Genomic DNA, 17500 nt, shown 5'->3' with positions numbered 1-17500 from the left:
ATATATATATATATATATATATATATTTATAAATATATATATATATATATATATAGTTGTGTATGTATGTATGTATATGCTTGTGTGTCTGTATATGTGTATATGTGTATATGCTTGTGTGTCCTTCACCCTCACTTGACAACCGATGCTAGTGTGTTTACGTCCCCGTAATTTAGCGGTTCTGCAAGAGAGATCCGATAGAATAAGCACTAGGCTTACAAATAATAAGTCTTGGGGTCGATTTGTTCGACTAAATGCAGTGCTCCAGCATGGCCGCAGTTAAATCACTGAAAGAAGTAAAAGAGTAAATAACAAAAAAAAAAATCCTCTAATCTCTTTCATAGTAGGATCTACTGACTTCAATGCACTCGTTGCAGCGCTTCAGCCACTCTGTAAGGGCCTCATGGAAGTCCTTCAAAGTTAAAGTGTCCATGCCACTTCTCACAAACTCTTTCATCTCCTCCTTCAAGTCCGGGGACAACCAAAAGTCACATGGCGTACGGTCTGGACTGTGAGAAGGGTGAGGAAGAGTTTTGATACTGGTCTGTGTCAAGTAGTTGGTAAATAATAATAAATGCGCCCTTTGAAAGCCTAGCCAGGCTCATGGGCCCGGTTTCCCGGTTTCAATGGCGTATGTGTTCTCTAGCTGGACGGGACGCCAGTCCATAGCAGCGTTACTCATTTTTGCCAGCTGAGTGGACTGGAGCAACGTGAAATGAAGTGTTTTGCTCAAGAGAACAACGCGTCGCCCGTTCCAGGAATCGAAGCCACAATCTTACGATCATGATGCTGACATCCTAACCACTAAGCCACGCGCCTCCACCCAAGTAGTTGGTTACCAGGATAGAATTGCAGACTGATGCAAATCCTAGTGCAGATGCACTGGTGTTTTGCAACGAAATCTTTTCGTGAATTCCCCTCAAACCCACCACCAAGTACTCTTTGTTGGCCGTCTAGCCAGAATAAGTGTAGATGATGTCGTTGCTGTCGAAAACGGGGTTCGTCATGAACTTCCTGGTGGACTTGCTTTGTCTGACCTCTTTTTCCAGTAAAAAAATGGTGCTCGGCTCATACATGTTAATCGATAAGCAGTCTGGAGATTTCATAAGATCCTGTAGCGTTTTGGTTCAGTTTAAAACAAAACTTTATTACCTAGCGAACCTCCGAATTCTCTTTACGTTCTGAATGCGTTTTGGAAACTAGTCAGCTGTGATAAATAGTTGTTCTATGCTGTCAACTTAATGTGACAGTCCCCTGAAAGGAATAATACTACTGTTGGTTAGACCTAGGGAGCTGCACCGCTTCCTGTCAGCCTTGACACATTTCCTGTGTCCTTATGTCTAACTAACAGTAGTATTATTCCCTTCAGGGAACTGTCACATTAAGTTGACAGCATACAACTACTTCATCGTATCACTACTGTATAAATCTCTCTGAGAGATTTAGAAATGTATTATTTCTAAATGTGATAAATAGTGTTTAGAAGGGTGTGTTCAAAGTACTGTTACAGATGACTACTTCAATCTGGAATGAGTTGTCGGCAGGTCAGCTTATTAGATGTATAGTAATGATGTACGAAAATTACAATAATACAGAACAGTTAAAACTGCCTCTCTGACCCTAAGAATTTAATCACTTGGATGTTGTTTTCCCACATAAGTGAATTTTATATTTTTTCCTTTCGAAGCATATCTATGTCAAATTCCATGTGACTTTTGGTCACTGAAGCATTCTTATTTCTTATTTCTTTATTGCCCTCAAGGGGCTAAACATAGAGGGGACAAGGAAGGACAGACAAAGGTATTAAGTCGATTACATCGACCCCAGTGCGTAACTGGTACTTAATTTATCGATCCTAAAAGGATGAAAGGCAAAGTCGACCTCGGCGGAATTTGAACTCAGGACGTAAAGGCAGACGAAATACCGCTAAGCATTTCGCCCGGCGTGCTAACATATCTGCCAGCTCGCCGCCCTGCATCACTGAAGCATTCTGTCATTCAACATCACCTGAATAGCGATATACCTCACGAAATAGAACGCTTAGTAATGGAAAATTTGTTACGAGCTAAACTTCAAAGGAGTCTTAGTTCGCTAACGTAAATAATTTGCTTGAAGACTGATATCTGTTATTGTATCTGTTTAACCCTAGGTAAACTCTTTTCCAGCATATTTATGATCAAAGTAATTTCATTTTTATGATCGCCGTCTTATAACTGTTATCTATGACCATTTTATCTATTACGTCTTTCACTCAAAAAAAAAAAAAAAAAGAAAAACGGTAGTTTTATATTTAAAACTCTACTGGTTAGCTGTTATTTTAGGTAGACTATGCGACCACCAAGGGGCTCCCTCATTGCTCCTGTTGGCGGGTCGCCTTACAGCTTGCTACAATTAACAGTAAAATATTGGACACAGATGGCCTGTTGTTTTACAATATTTTCATAGCTTTTTTTCTTTTTTTACGCTCATATTTGAATCTCGTTACATTTTCTGTCTCCTTCCTTTGTTTTCTAAGTTAATTGCTGTGGCGGTTTTCGATAAAATTTAACACAGCTGAGTGGACAAGAGCTAATTTTATTTGGTTTTATTCACGATAATACTAGCAAAAATAAAAGCCAAGTTTGTGTGTAACAGATGTACTAACGTCGTCGCGAGTTGCCATTAATTTTAAACGTTTACACTGATAGCATACAAAATACATTTGGTTTTATCCCTTCAACATTTTGCTTTTCATCCAGCTTAATTTGTCCAATGAATGTATACTAAGATACCAAACTCGAATATCATTTACACAATACTAAGTAGGTGTTTCAAGGTGGAACAGCTGACTTCCGACGCTTTATGAATTCAAATCCAAATCACACGGTGGTTAAGCAAAACTTTTGTCCAATATCGATTAATCGTTTAACCCTTTAGCATTCAAACTGGCCATATCAGGCTCAGATATTCTACTTCTTTTATACTTAAACTGGCCAGATCTGGCTTCTTATACTTATCCTACAATATCATTCTAAAAATAAATGATCACATCATCAATGTCTCAGAGCTACAAGCTACTCTTTTACTTGTTTCAGTCATTTGACTGCGGCCATGCTGGAGCACCGCATTTAGTCGAGCAAATTGACCCCGGGATTTATTCTTTGTAAGCCTAGTACTTATTCTATCGGTCTCTTTTGCCGAAACGCTAAGTGACGGGGACATAAACACACCAGCATCCGTTGTCAAGCAATGCTAGGGGGACACACACACACACACACACACACACACACACACACACCGACACACACACACACACATATATATATATAAACATATATACGACGGGCTTCTTTCAATTTCCGTCAACCAAATCCACTCACAAGGCTTTGGTCGGCCCGAGGCTATAGTAGAAGACACTTGCCCAAGATGCTACGCAGTGGGACTGAACCCGGAACTATGTGGTTGGTAAGCAAGCTACTTACCACACATCCACTCCAGCACCTAATTAATAATGCATAATTAATACAAAACAATGTGAATAAATAAGCATTGCATTTGGTAAAGTAATCTGAATGCTAAAGGGTTAAACAGTATTAATATACTGTAATCCAGCAGACTGCGTTCACATTCAAACCGTTTCATATATAATCTATAACAAACTGCTTCCAGAAGTGTCGAGAAGACTCTGAGGAACAACAGATTGTTGCCAACCCGTTGCCTTCCTTTTGTCACCGTCAACCAGCGCCAACATAATTCATTCTGAATCAGCTCATCAGCAACCAATTCTTTGCCGCAACAAACTTGCTAAGAGATTGAAATTCACAGAAATTAAATGAAATTTCAATAATAAAATTTGCTAAAAATGTATTATTAAGAAAAATAATGATAGCAAAGGAAAATGCTTATTTTAAATTGCTAGAATGACCAAGTCCATATTACCGGGGCTGTGATCTCTCACTGAGGAGAAGCAGCGGTTCGATTTGGAAACAATGCCTGATCTCTGAGTTACACTACCTGTTGAGTGACGTTAGTTCAGAGATGCTTCGAAGGGGACTCACTTCGGTTGCATGGGTTCGTGATTCGATAATTTCTCAACATTTATGGCCTTACTCCAGTCAAGTGATTAGAATGTCTCAGGAAAGAATCGCAAGACAGATTCTTCAAGCCCGAGTCAACCAGCCCGAGAGCTAGGCGTAGACCAAGTACGGAATTGTTGGCTAATGTCCATAATCTCAGTTGGTCACGCTTGAGAATCCAACCAGAAAGTCTAATGACAGCTTTCTCTGATAGAACCCTATAGAGGCGGTGTATTTCTACAACTAAATAAATGCTGCGATGAGTTTTCGAAACTTTTAGTGCTTTGTAAATTTCCACGCAGTTCGACGATCGAGCACTTGAATAAATCTAGTTTTCAGTTTAATTTAATTTCTATTAGTTTCAACTTTGAGAGTAAGTTATTTCATTCCATTTATTAACTCCTGAACTGTCGTACCATTAACTGCATTTTATAGAAAGTTAGTTATTACATCGTGTCCGCCATTACATTCTCATTTCATTTGATTAAAAGGAGACGATGAGCGATAGCTAGAGAAATATTGAGCTTTATTTAATAACCAGTTGATCTAGAAAGCGGTGCCTCATATCAGTGAGGGGAGGGGGGCGGTGCGAATCGATGCCGTCGAGAGGTAGGCCCCGAAACGGTACGCATTCTCTCCTGATGACCCCATACACTTGCTGGCTTCTGGTATGCGGAGTTATCGACTGGTAGCACTTGCGTGTACGAGTTGTTTACAAGACATGTCATATTATATTTGCTATTTTGTATAAGTATGTATAGTTAGAGTTTGGTTGTATTACAATCAGTTCTTCCTTTTCTCAAGCTTCAACGAAAAGCGGCTTACGGGAATTGCTGAGTGTAATTTGGGGGCAAAAAGAAAAAAATTTGAAGAAAGCAGAGCGTTTGTTGACGGTTACGTTGAATAAATCTAAAAGCTACGTCTGATTTCTCTCTAACTTACATGTGACGGTGTCTAGGGATGATAGAAACCTGAAATAGCGGTGACAAATATGGTGATAAATTAAGATAATTCGAAGTTCTCATTGTTGCGTTAGGGAAATCGTTTCTATACGCGTCAATGCGCGTCTTCTACCACGATTAACTTTTAACTTTCCAGAACCAACAAAACGAGGTACTTCTTAAGGAGAAGGGTTTGTTAATTGGTTGATACTGGCTTATAGCAGATTTCACTCGAACACATGGCTGAATATCTCAAAGGAAGACACACACACACACACACACACACACACACAAACACACAAACACACACACACACACACACACACACACACACACACACACACACACACACACACACACATATATATATATATATATAAGATAATTAATGCAAGTAGAATAGAGGAAGTAAATCAAAACGCCACATCAAACCCTACAAGTCGAAAATTCAGGAAATTCTCGCAAGATATACTCTCTTTCTTTCTCTCTCTCTCCCCCTAACACACACACACGTACACACACACACACACACACACACACACACACACACACACACACACACACACACACACAGATGCAAATAAATTTTCAAAAACGTGATTGTCAGCATACTCTTTCTTCACACTCGTTGTCTTCCTTCGGAAAAAGCTACAGCATATGCTTTGCTGATAATAACCATATACAGAATTGAAACTCGGATTATTATACACATGTGTTTAGTTCTACATACAAAGAATCCCAATATGGAGAATAAACGAACGAGACTAAGCACAAATAGAAAATACTCCGTATATAAATTTATTAATTCATAACCCACTGTAATGATTGTTCGGTTCATAATGATTGTTCGGTTCCAGTAATGATTGCTCGGTTCATAACATTGTATCACTACATAAATGACTTTTGCTTAGACAATAATATGGTTAATAAAAATGCTCAGACTAGCTTTGAACAATCTAAATGCAAATACGATTGAAAACTGCAAATACAATATACATTTTAATTTTTTTTCTTGAGCCCGACTTATAAAGCTGATTGTCCGAGTTACATGGCATATAGGTGACAGAAACCAGTTACTCTGAACAGGACCCGGCCCGTTTGATGGTTCAAGGCCACGAATCTGGAGGAGAAGAGAGAAATCGATTACATTGATTCTACCATATTTTATCAACCACGTAAGGAAGAAAAGCAAAGTTGACTTCGGTGGGATTTGAGCTCAGGACGTAAAGAACCGAAAGAAAAGGCTGCCAAGCATTTTGTTCGACGTGATAGCGACTCTGCCAACGTAGAAAAAATTCGATTCTTATGATTAGGCATGTATTTAACATAAAATTCCTCTCTAAGCGTATTTGAAACCTAAAACACAAATAAGGAATATAATTCCATTTTCCCAAAGTTAAAGGAACTGAATTTTTGAAGTTTTAACAGATGCAGAATCTTTTTAAGTGAACAATTTTAGACCATTTTCATGTAACTTAGTAATTCTGAAGTAATTGGTCAATGAGCGGAATAGAAATATCTAAACAAGAATCTGATAATTGAAAACAGTGAACGTTCGCATAGGCAAAAAATGAAAATTATCTATTCTAAAACGAAATCTCACAAGAGAAACATTGCAGCGTATTTGGGAGCAACAAGCTGAATAATTATTAAAATATTTCAACTCTTTCTTAGTTGAATGAAAATGAAAACGAGCAAAAATTTCCGATTCCAAACAGGAGCATGTTTATATTAGAAATATTAGAAATTATGTCTTTTTTTCATAAATTGAATGAAGTTGAAAATTTCTATTTTAAACTCACAGGTGCAAAATTGCTTAAGGTAAATGTTTTTAAAACAAACGAAGTCAATAATTTTGCAGAAATTTGGCATTAAATTCAATGGAAGGAAGAACAATTTAGATTTGAAACAGTGTATGACCTTTCAATGATAATGGTTGCATAGATGTATGCAACTGTTAGCCAAATATTGATTCTATTTTCTCTTTTGCCAAACCGCTAGGTTACGGGGACCTAAACAAGCCACCACCGGTTGTCAAGCGGTGGTGGGGAACAAATAGAAAGACACACACACACACACATCTCTCTCTCTCTCTCTCTCTCTCTCTCTCTCTCTCTCTCTCTCTGTCATGGCTTTCAATAAGAGAAGGGCGATACTATTAGGAATTGTATAAAAAGAAATTTTAAAAACACTTTGTGTATTGTGGATGTATAACCAATTTATTGCAGATGAATTTTAACAACAAAATCTTATATGGACCTCCAAGGCTGATATGGCCTTCGACTGAGAAACACTGCTTTATAGGATATAAACTATACTAGCCGAACAGCAGCAGCAGCACTGACAGCAGCGGCCGTTGCTACACAACAGCAGCATTAACAGCATCCACATCGTGGCACTCCGTCGGTTACGACGTCGAGGGTTCCAGTTGATCCGATCAACGGAACAGCCTGCTCGTAAAATTAACGTGCAAGTAGCTGAGCACTCCATAGACATGTGTACCCTTAACGTAGTTCTCGGGGAGATTCAGCGTGACACAGTGTGGCAAGGCTGGCCCTTTGAATTACAGTGTGAGAGAAAGTTGTGGTGAAAGAGTACAGCAGGGTTCGCCACCACCCCCTGCCGGAGCCTCGTGGAGCTTTAGGTGTTTTCGCTCAATAAACACTCACAACGCCCGGTCCGGGAATCGAAACCGCGATCCTACGACCGCGAGTCCGCTGCCCTAACCACTGGGCTACTGCGCCTCCAGCAGCCGCATAAACAACGAAGAGCCAAATTGAAAAGAATACTTACAGCAACAATAGCCGGAGAAACAAAACACAAAAAGAACAACAATAGCGATTTAACAGCTTCGACGCCGTTCCTTTTAACAGCTGTTCCGTTGTACCCCCTTCAAATGATAGTTTTACTGTTAATTAGCTTTTAATAACAAATGCCTATTTTTAGCAATTAACGTCTTCTCACATACTGAATCACACAACGAACGTGCACACCCACCCACCCACCCACACACTCACTCACAAACACTCACATACATACATACATCTCTCTCTCGCGAGTAAAAATAAATACAAAAAAGGTGGGGTTTTTTTGTATGATTGTGTATAGAGGAATATATTATTTTGCTTAAAAGAGTTCCAACACTGTCTGTTTTTTATATTTTATTTATATTCCTGCAGAACCAGTGTGGGGTATAGAATATGGAATATACAATATATAATATAATATACAATATATAATATCAAATAAAATAAAATGAAAATGGATGGCACCATGAAAGAAAGTATTGAATGTAGATGAAATATTGAGTGTTCAATATAAAGGATCAAATATATATATATATATATATATATATATATATATATATATATATATATTTATGTAATTTATATAAATAGCTAGGCGCAATGTAATGTCATAAATGAAAATTTTAATTGACATTGTGACTATAGATGCTGGAGTATCTACATTGCTAGAAATAAGCGTCAAAAACTCTTAATGAACTAAGAAGAGCGTAATATATATACACTGACAGGGGATGTAACCGTCTCATGACCATCTCTAGAATCACTAGATTAGACATGTATATATCCATTATATATATATATATATATATATATATATATATTGCCATGATAGATGGCTAACCAGTACACACATTTTTTCTTTCTTTGTTTCTGTGTTCCTTTGTGGAAGAGTGTAGGCTCGAAACGTTAAAGACTTTTTCAATTCCCGAGCGTTTTACTAATACATCTATTTGTTGCCTACACCACCTGTCTTCGTCTTTTGTTTTTTTGTGAATTCTCCCTATATATATATATAGAATAATGGTTTCATATTTTTTTATAATTAAGATTTTAACAGTTAATATATGAATGTGAAAGAGATAGTTGAATAACTGTAAACCTATTTTTGGCCCACCCTGTATATATATATATATATATATACGCACGAGGGGCTGCTGAAAAGTTCCTGGCTTTGGGTAAAAGAAAATAGAAGAGGATCAGTTAATTATGATTTTGTTCAACATACTCCGCTCTCAAATTCACACACGTATGGCAGCGGTCCTTCAGTTTTTGTAAGCCCTGTGCAAAAATTCGGAAGGTTGGGCCTCTAGCCAAGCCTTTATCGAGACCCTTAAAACCAGGAACGTTTCGGCACAGACATGCGTTCATAGGCACATACATATGTACAAATCAATATCCAGCAGCACATCTGTCCACACGTAGATACATGCATGCATTCACCTATCCTGCCATGCATACACGCACATATATACATACGTACGCACATCCATTCGCACGCATAAATACATACACATACACACACACACACATTCACATATACAAACATCCGTTCAATTACGCATGCATACGCACAAGCCCAACCACGTACATGCACGCGTACATACATGTAGATATAATCTTTGCATACTCACATATTACATACACACACACACACATATACACATCCACGCACACATACAGACGCATACATGTATACAGACGTCCATTTATGCACGCATGCCTACGCAAATACATACATACACACACACACACACACACACATACATACATACATACATACATACATACATACATACATACATATATACATACATGCACATTCTGGATTGCAGGCAAGAAAAATAAATGCCAAAACTTTTGCCTAATGAGGCATTCAATGATTAGCCTTTCTAATTAGAAGCGCTGCCTCGTCGTTCTTAACATGGAAATCTCGTTCACCATTTATTTATTTATTTATTTATTTATTTATTTATTTATTTCCTTGGTGGTGATGGTGGTAGCGGGCAGCTGAAATGTGGTCAACGTGTTTTATCTAATCTGGCTATTTTAGCGAAACTTGGTAGCTTCGGGCCATTCTAGGCCAGTGAGTTCAATGGCTTTCAACAAAAAAAAAAGCAAAACAAAAAGCAAAAAAAAAAACAAAAAAAAAAAACAAGCAAACGAACAAAACAAAATGCCGTTATTGTTTATGCGTTTATGTCGTTTAGCCCCAGGCTACGTTAGAGCCCGATCGAGCACATCTATGATATGATCAAAATCATGCCAGCTGTGACCATCCCGTCTTTTGTTCTTTGCTAATTTTTGCTAACATGCCAGGAGACCAGAACCACCGTATCCAATGAGGATAATTTGGCTGCTCTTTCCAGCATGTCAAGTGACAACGTAGAAACTCCTTCGTGACCCTGTGAGAAATATAGCTGGTGTTAGTGATGCTGGCTTTTAAGTCTGTGGTAGTAGTGGCAGTTGGACATGACAGCGGCTAATAATCATGGTAGTGGCGATTGTGGTGATTGGAATGTCCTTTCTATTTCGGCTCTACCATCGCCGTGCCCGCATTCTTTGACATATTATACGCATTCACATTTGATACTATAGTTTCAAAAAAAACAAAAAAACCTAAGGTGTATATTATTGCAATTGAACAGAAAAGGATAAATTTGCTTTTTTTCAGCGATCCACATTGGGGACTTTTCGAAAAAATTATCATAATTTCCTAAATAATTTACATATGAAGAAAATTTAAATACTATACATTATTTTAACTCCTAAGACACCTGGCAAAAACCAAAAATATGAATAAAATGATTTGGTAGTTAAGGGTTTAAAAGCAGACAGCTGGAAAAATCATTAGAGCGCGAGGCAAAAGATGTTTTGTATTTTTTTTTTTTTGGATCTTTACATTTTAAGATCAAATCCTGCCGAGACCATTTTTGTCATTCGTCCATTTCAGGGTCGATAAAATAAAGTACCTGTCATGTACTGGAGTCGATGTAATCGACTAAACCATTTTTCAGAATTGCTGGCCCTCTCCCTAAGTTAGAAACTATCTTCATTATTCTTTTCTGCTCTAGGCACAAGGCCCGAAATTTTTGGGGAGGGGGCCAGTCGATTAGATCGACCCCAGTACGCAACTTGTACCTTATTTATCGACCCCGAAAAGATGACAGGTAAAGTCGACCTCGGCGGAACTCAGAACGCCGGGCGAAATGCTTAGCGGTATTTCTTGTGCTACGTTCTGAATTCCACCGAATTCGACTTTGCCTTTCATCCTTTCGGGATCGAGAAATTAAGTACCAGTTGCGTACTGGCGTCGATCTAATCGACTGGCTCCCTCCCGCAAAATTCCGGGCCTTGTGCCTAGAATAGAAAAGATGTTACTAGTACTATTAATGCAACGTTTCTATTGTTTCATGGGTTTGTGGTAGTATTATTAATCATTTGCTTGTTTCAGTCATTTGCCTGCGGCCATGCTGGAGCACCAGGACTTATTCTTTGTAAGCCTAGTAATTATTCTTTCGTTTTCTTATGCCGAACCGCTAAGTTACGTGGAAGTAAACACAGCAACATCGGTTGCCAGGCGATGGTGGTGGTGGGGGACAAGCACAGAGACACAGATATACACACAGACACACAAGTATATATATATATATATATATATATATATATATACGACGGGCTTCTTTCAGTTTTCGTCTCCCAAATCCATTCGCAAGGCTTTGGTCGGCCCGAGGCTTTATTAGAAGACACTTGCCCAAGGTGCTACGCAGTGGGACTGAACCCGGAACCGTGCGGCCGGGAAGCAAGCTTCCTACCAAACAGCCACGCTGCACCTATATATATATATATTGTTATATATTGTTTTTTAACCCAGAGTAGCCCTTAGTGAGCACAGTCATCAATAGCAGCAATCAAGCAGCAGCAGCAGCAGCAGCAGCAGCAAGATGTGTTTTATTCTGACGGTAATCTTGGATTACATTATCCAATGTCCTCTACCTTTTCTTAGAGAATAAAGGGGAGAGATTTGAAAGCGATTAAGCTGCTATGTCTAGTTGGGGGTAGAACCGCCATAATGGTCGGAGTATTGGGGTTTAGATAGATGTTCGTTGTCGTTGTTGTTGTTGTCGTTGTTGTTGTTGTTGTTGTTGTTGTTGTGATCATTGTTGTGCTGGTGTTGTCGGTGTTGAAGGCATTAAGTTGTTCCTGTAGTTGGTGTTTTGTGGTGGACAGAATGGTTAGAATCGTGCAGAAATAAAGAAATAAACAGGACGAAAACAAAGACACAAACAAAAACAACATCTACTCACATCGTTCTTGTTGCTATTTTTGTTGCCGTTGATTCTTTTTTTGTTTTCTTTGTTTTTTTTTGTTTTTTTTTCTTTTGGCTTTGCCATTGTTACTTCCCTTCACCGAGGTGAGGCGCTGCTATGGGAAACAGACCCGAGTTTTAAATATGGCTGAAAGCGATGAAACCCTTGAGTAAAGAAGAGAAACAGGCTTTTGCCAGGGGCAAGATGTGTCGATGTGGGTGTGTGTTTGAATGGTAAATGAATGTGCGTGTGCGTGCGTGTGTGTGTATGTGCGTGTGTGTGTGCGTGTGTGTGCATGTGTGTGTGTGTGCGTGTGTGTGTGTGTGTGCGTGCGTGTGTGTGCGTGCGTGCGTGTGTTTGTGTGTGTGTGTGCATGTGTGTGTGTGTCTGTGCGTGTGTTTGTGTGTGTGTGTGTGTGCGTGTGTGCGTGCGTGCGTGTGTGTGTGAGTGTGTGTGTGTAAGTGTGTGTGTGTGTGCTTGACTGTATGAGGACATATATGTGTGTTTGAAAATATATCACGTTTTCGTTAGTGTAAGTGCGTCATTTGAGATTCATGGTTGTGTGTTTGTGTGTGTGTGTGTGTGTGTGTGCGTGTGTGCGTGCGTGTGTGTGTGTGTGAGTGTGTGTGTGTAAGTGTGTGTGTGTGTGTGCTTGACTGTATGAGGACATATATGTGTTTGAAAATATATCACGTTTTCGTTAGTGTAAGTGCGTCATTTGAGATTCATGGTTGTGTGTGCGTGTGTATGTGTGTGTGTGCGTGCGTGTGTGTGTGTGTGTGTGTACTGACGTATACGGTTGTATATACGTGCGGAGTGCGTTGATAATTGAGGTAAATATATTAAAAAAGAGATGTGAAAGAAAAATGAGGGTGCGTTTCAGTACGATAGACTGACAGATAGATTGATAGATAGATAGCAATATAGATAGATGTATAGATAGATAGATAGAGTGATTGATTGAGTGATTGATTGATTGATAAATAGAAGACAGAGACATAGATAGATTGATAGGCAGATGATAAAGCTGCTTCACATTCACACGTACGTTCAATATACAGGTGAAAATATAGATAAATAAAATGTTCACTTAAACACACACACACACAGACACAGAAAGAGAAGGAGAGAGAGAGAGAGAGAGAGAGAGAGAGAGAGAGAGAGAGAGAGAGAGAGAGAGAGGAGAGAGAGAATGAGAGAGGGAAAGATCATATGACATAACACAAACAGTACGGTAAATAAGAGTTTATATGCTAAAAAATATACACTTATATATATATATATATATATATGTTCTTGCTGAACTTTTAATTTTGGTATTAAATGATGTATTTTCATATTAATTTTCGCTAAATTACTTTGACTTCATATATCATTTTAAAGCCCGTGTTTCGCTCTAACTAATCGTATTACTCTTTTTCTTTTTGCATAATTAGGACATTTTTTCCGGAACGTTGAATACAACATAGACAAAAAGCAAATTCGCACAATTTTCTTATTCCAGTTCAAGCTAAGCCGAAAAGCTGCTGAAACAGCTTGCGATATCAACGATGCGTTTGGCCCAGGAACCACTAATGAACGTATAGCGCAATGGTGGTTCAAGAAATTTTGTGGCGGTGACGAGAGTCTTGAAGATGATAAGCGTAGTGGTCGGCCATCGGATGTTGACAACGATCAACTAAGAGCCTTATTCGAAGCCAATCCACGCACAACTGTTTGAGAGCTTGCCTCTGAATTAGACGTAGCGTATACGACAATTTCCAGCCACTTGAAAGAGATTGGAAAAACAAAAATACTTGACTAATGGGTACAGCACGAATTGAACGACAGCCAAAAAAAAAAAAAACCCCAAAAAACCGCCGTTTTGAAGTGTCATCTTCCTTTCTTTTACGCAACAAGAACGACCCGTTTCTCGACCGGATTGTGACTTGCGATGAAAAGTGGATTCTTTACGACAACCGGCAACGCTCATCTCAGTGGTTGGACGCCGACGAAGCTCCACGGCACTTCTTGAAGCCAAAGTTGCACCAAAAGAAGGTTATGGTGATTGATTGGTGGTCTGCGGCCGGTCTCATCCATCACAGATTTTTGGATCCAGGCGAAACCATTACGGCGGAGAAGTACTGTCAGCAAATGGATGAAATGCATAAGAAACTCCGACAACAACAGATAGCATTGGTTAATAGAAAAGGACCAATTCTTCTCCACGACAACGCTCGGCCGCATGTCGCACAACTGACTCTACAGAAGTTGAACGAATTGGGCTACGAAACTCTGCCTCATCCGCCATACTCACCAGACCTCTCGCCTACCGACTACCACTTTTTCAAGCATCTCGGCAACTTCCTGCGTGAGAAATGCTTCAAAAATCAAGACGATGCCAAACACGCCTTCAACGACTTCATCGCCACCAGAACGCAAGATTTTTACGCTACTGGCATAAATAAACTTGTTTCGCGTTGGCAAAAGTGTGTTCATTCTGTTGGAGTTTATTTTGATTAATAAAGTTTTGTTTGTGCATCTGAATTTAAAAATAAATGTTCCCACTGATAAAAATATATCTGTAAAGGAATTTGATAAATTAAGTAAGTATAAGGACCTGGAAATTGAAATACAAAAGATGTGGCATCTTAAAGCGTGAACTGTTCGTGTTATTGTGAGTTCCCTAGGTATAAGAAAGGGATGTTAGAAACATCTAGGTAATATCCCAGGAGAACCATGTCTCAGAGAAACCCAAAAGATTGTGCTGACAAATACTGCCCACATCCTTAGAAAAACACTTTCAATTTAAATATCTGTGTTGTATTACATCAAGGTATTTCACTACCTCCCCTCCCAAAGTTTTCAGTCATACTGTAACAACTCTTATCCTTCACTCGCCCTTGGACGCTGGGTGTGTCTCGGCAAGTGATTGTAACAAACATGCAGATTAAAAGTAAATAATAATAATAATAATAATAATAATAATAATAATAATAATAATAATAATAATAATAATAATAATAATAACAATAATAATAATGATGTACATTACTTTGTCTTGGTATAAAAGATGGGCTACAGCAAACATTCTGCTCAGTACCACAGATTTGCTTGTCATTTGTTTGACCTTAACCAGTTGATCATGTCTCTTAGTGGCTGACGATATGTGCATCCCTGATCACGAGCAGAAGTAGTTGGGGAGCATCATAGTCATGTGTTGAGAGGAATCATTTGGGGTTTAGATAATTCACCTCTGGAAACATGGCTGTTTCGTTCAACATCTTTAAGCAACTCTTATTCAGAGATCTTTTAAGCAGGATGGGCTACTCGATCTGAAGAAAATTCTAATTCGGCCCCACTTGCGAGGTCATGCGTTGTTTATCTTGATATGAGATCACTATGTCGCGCACATATGGTTGTGATGCACGTGCCTGGTGTACCCTTATCAGACGGGTAGTCATGATGGGTATACTGGGCTTCTTATATTTGTACCCCAGTGTCATTTTGATGGCATGCACTGCTCTCTCACTTAATAATAATAATAATAATAATAATAATAATAATAATAATAATAATAATAATAATATTAATCTATATTATTTACATTGTTTACATTCGACGGATATTTGTCCTCATCTTATTTGTTGTTAACACAGCGTTTCGGCTGATATACCCTCCATCCTTCTTCAGGTGATCTGGGGGAAATTTCGAGCCTGGGTTCTCATTCCTAAGGTATTTTTCGATGTTATTATTATTATTATTATTATTATTATTATTGTTCAGGTCACTGCTTGGAATCTTGGGGTTAGTAGCCCGCGCTCTTAACTACTACGCCATATGCCCGTGGGTATATGGCGTAGAAGGCTGGAGGGTATATCAGCCGAAATGTTGTGTTAACAACAAACAAGATGAGGACAAATATCCGTCGAATGTAAATAAAGTAAATAATGTACATAATTTCTCATCTCTTAAATATAGAACTGAATAATAATAATAATAATAATAATAATACTTCTAACTTCGGTCACAAAACATCAATTCTTTAGGAAGGGGTTAATCAATATCATCCATCTCAATAGTTGACTAGTTTTCAGAGATATGAAAATGAATTTTCACCTCGGTGGTATTTGAACTCAGAATGTAAAGATTCGGATCAAATCGCACATAACATTTTTCTGAAGCTCTAGCAATTCTGCCATTTCACCGCCTTTCTTTACTAATGCTTTCTTATTTCTTTATTGCCCACAAGAGGCTAAACACAGAGGGGACAAACAAGAACAGACAAACGGATTAAGTCGATTACATCGACCCCAGTGCGTAACTGGTACTTAATGTATCGACTCTGAAAAGATGAAAGGCAAAGTCGACCTCGGCGGAATTTGAACTCAGAACTTCTTTACTAATGCTTTCTGTTAAACGGTTTTAAGATGAGGGGTTTATACGATACCACAGGTCAGTATTTGACGCATTTTTTCTACTGATACGGTGTACCCCTGTCAGCTGAGCCCATCGAAGAACGCCTCAGTACCGTTTTTTGACCATCAACCCCATCAGCTGTCACTTAGCTAATACTTTAATTTAATCGTTGTATGTACTGTTCAGCAGAATCAATAAGCTCTGCTTTGAAATACCGGGTCGATATCCGCACTTTCTATCGAGGTGTACAATTTAGATTACACGTCACTGACGACTAAATTTGTGGATACCACAAGCTAACGATTACTAGTGACCTAAAAATTCTCTCTCTAGGCACTACCTGGATGTCTCTATATGGTTGCGTCATGTTTCCTTCGGTGAATATGTGAAACCACATCAGAATCTATCACAAAACTCGAACTATTTGATCATGTTTACGAGACTTTGATAATCTTTCTCCTTTCCTCTAAATTCACGGCCCTTACTCGGGAGCGTCTGGACTCTCATTCCAGTACCCTAGTAGTACTAAAAGGCAAGGAGTTCCCCAGGACGCTTCTAGATGTCAGAGGAAGTTCGGATCCTCTTCGCTGGTTGGGAAATAGACGACTACTACTCTGAAAGCAATGACACTTTGTTTATTTCGCTGTTCATAACCGATTTGCCACTAGGATCCAGAAATATCTGGACTTCTAGATCCAAGCTTTTTTCCAAACATCGCTGTTACCTCAACCCCCGATTGTAGCTGCTTCAGAACTTCATCTAATTAAATGATGGAGATAAAGAAAGGAGATTGTGTGAGTGGTAGGTTTAAAGGAAATAGGAGTGAGTGTTCATACCGTTAGGAGCAAAGGTTCTCGGTCGGAAAATAAACGATGTTCCCTAAGTTTGCAAGGAACGTTCAGTGTAAAGGCGGCGAGCTAGCAGAATCGTTAACACACCGGGCGAAATGCTTAGCGGTATTTCGTCTGCCGCTACGTTCTGTGTTCAAATTC

Source organism: Octopus bimaculoides, chromosome 11, assembly GCF_046866305.1.
Source record: "Octopus bimaculoides isolate indiv1 chromosome 11, ASM4686630v1, whole genome shotgun sequence".
Lineage (NCBI taxonomy): Eukaryota > Metazoa > Mollusca > Cephalopoda > Octopoda > Octopodidae > Octopus > Octopus bimaculoides.
This window is presented reverse-complemented; position numbering follows the sequence as displayed.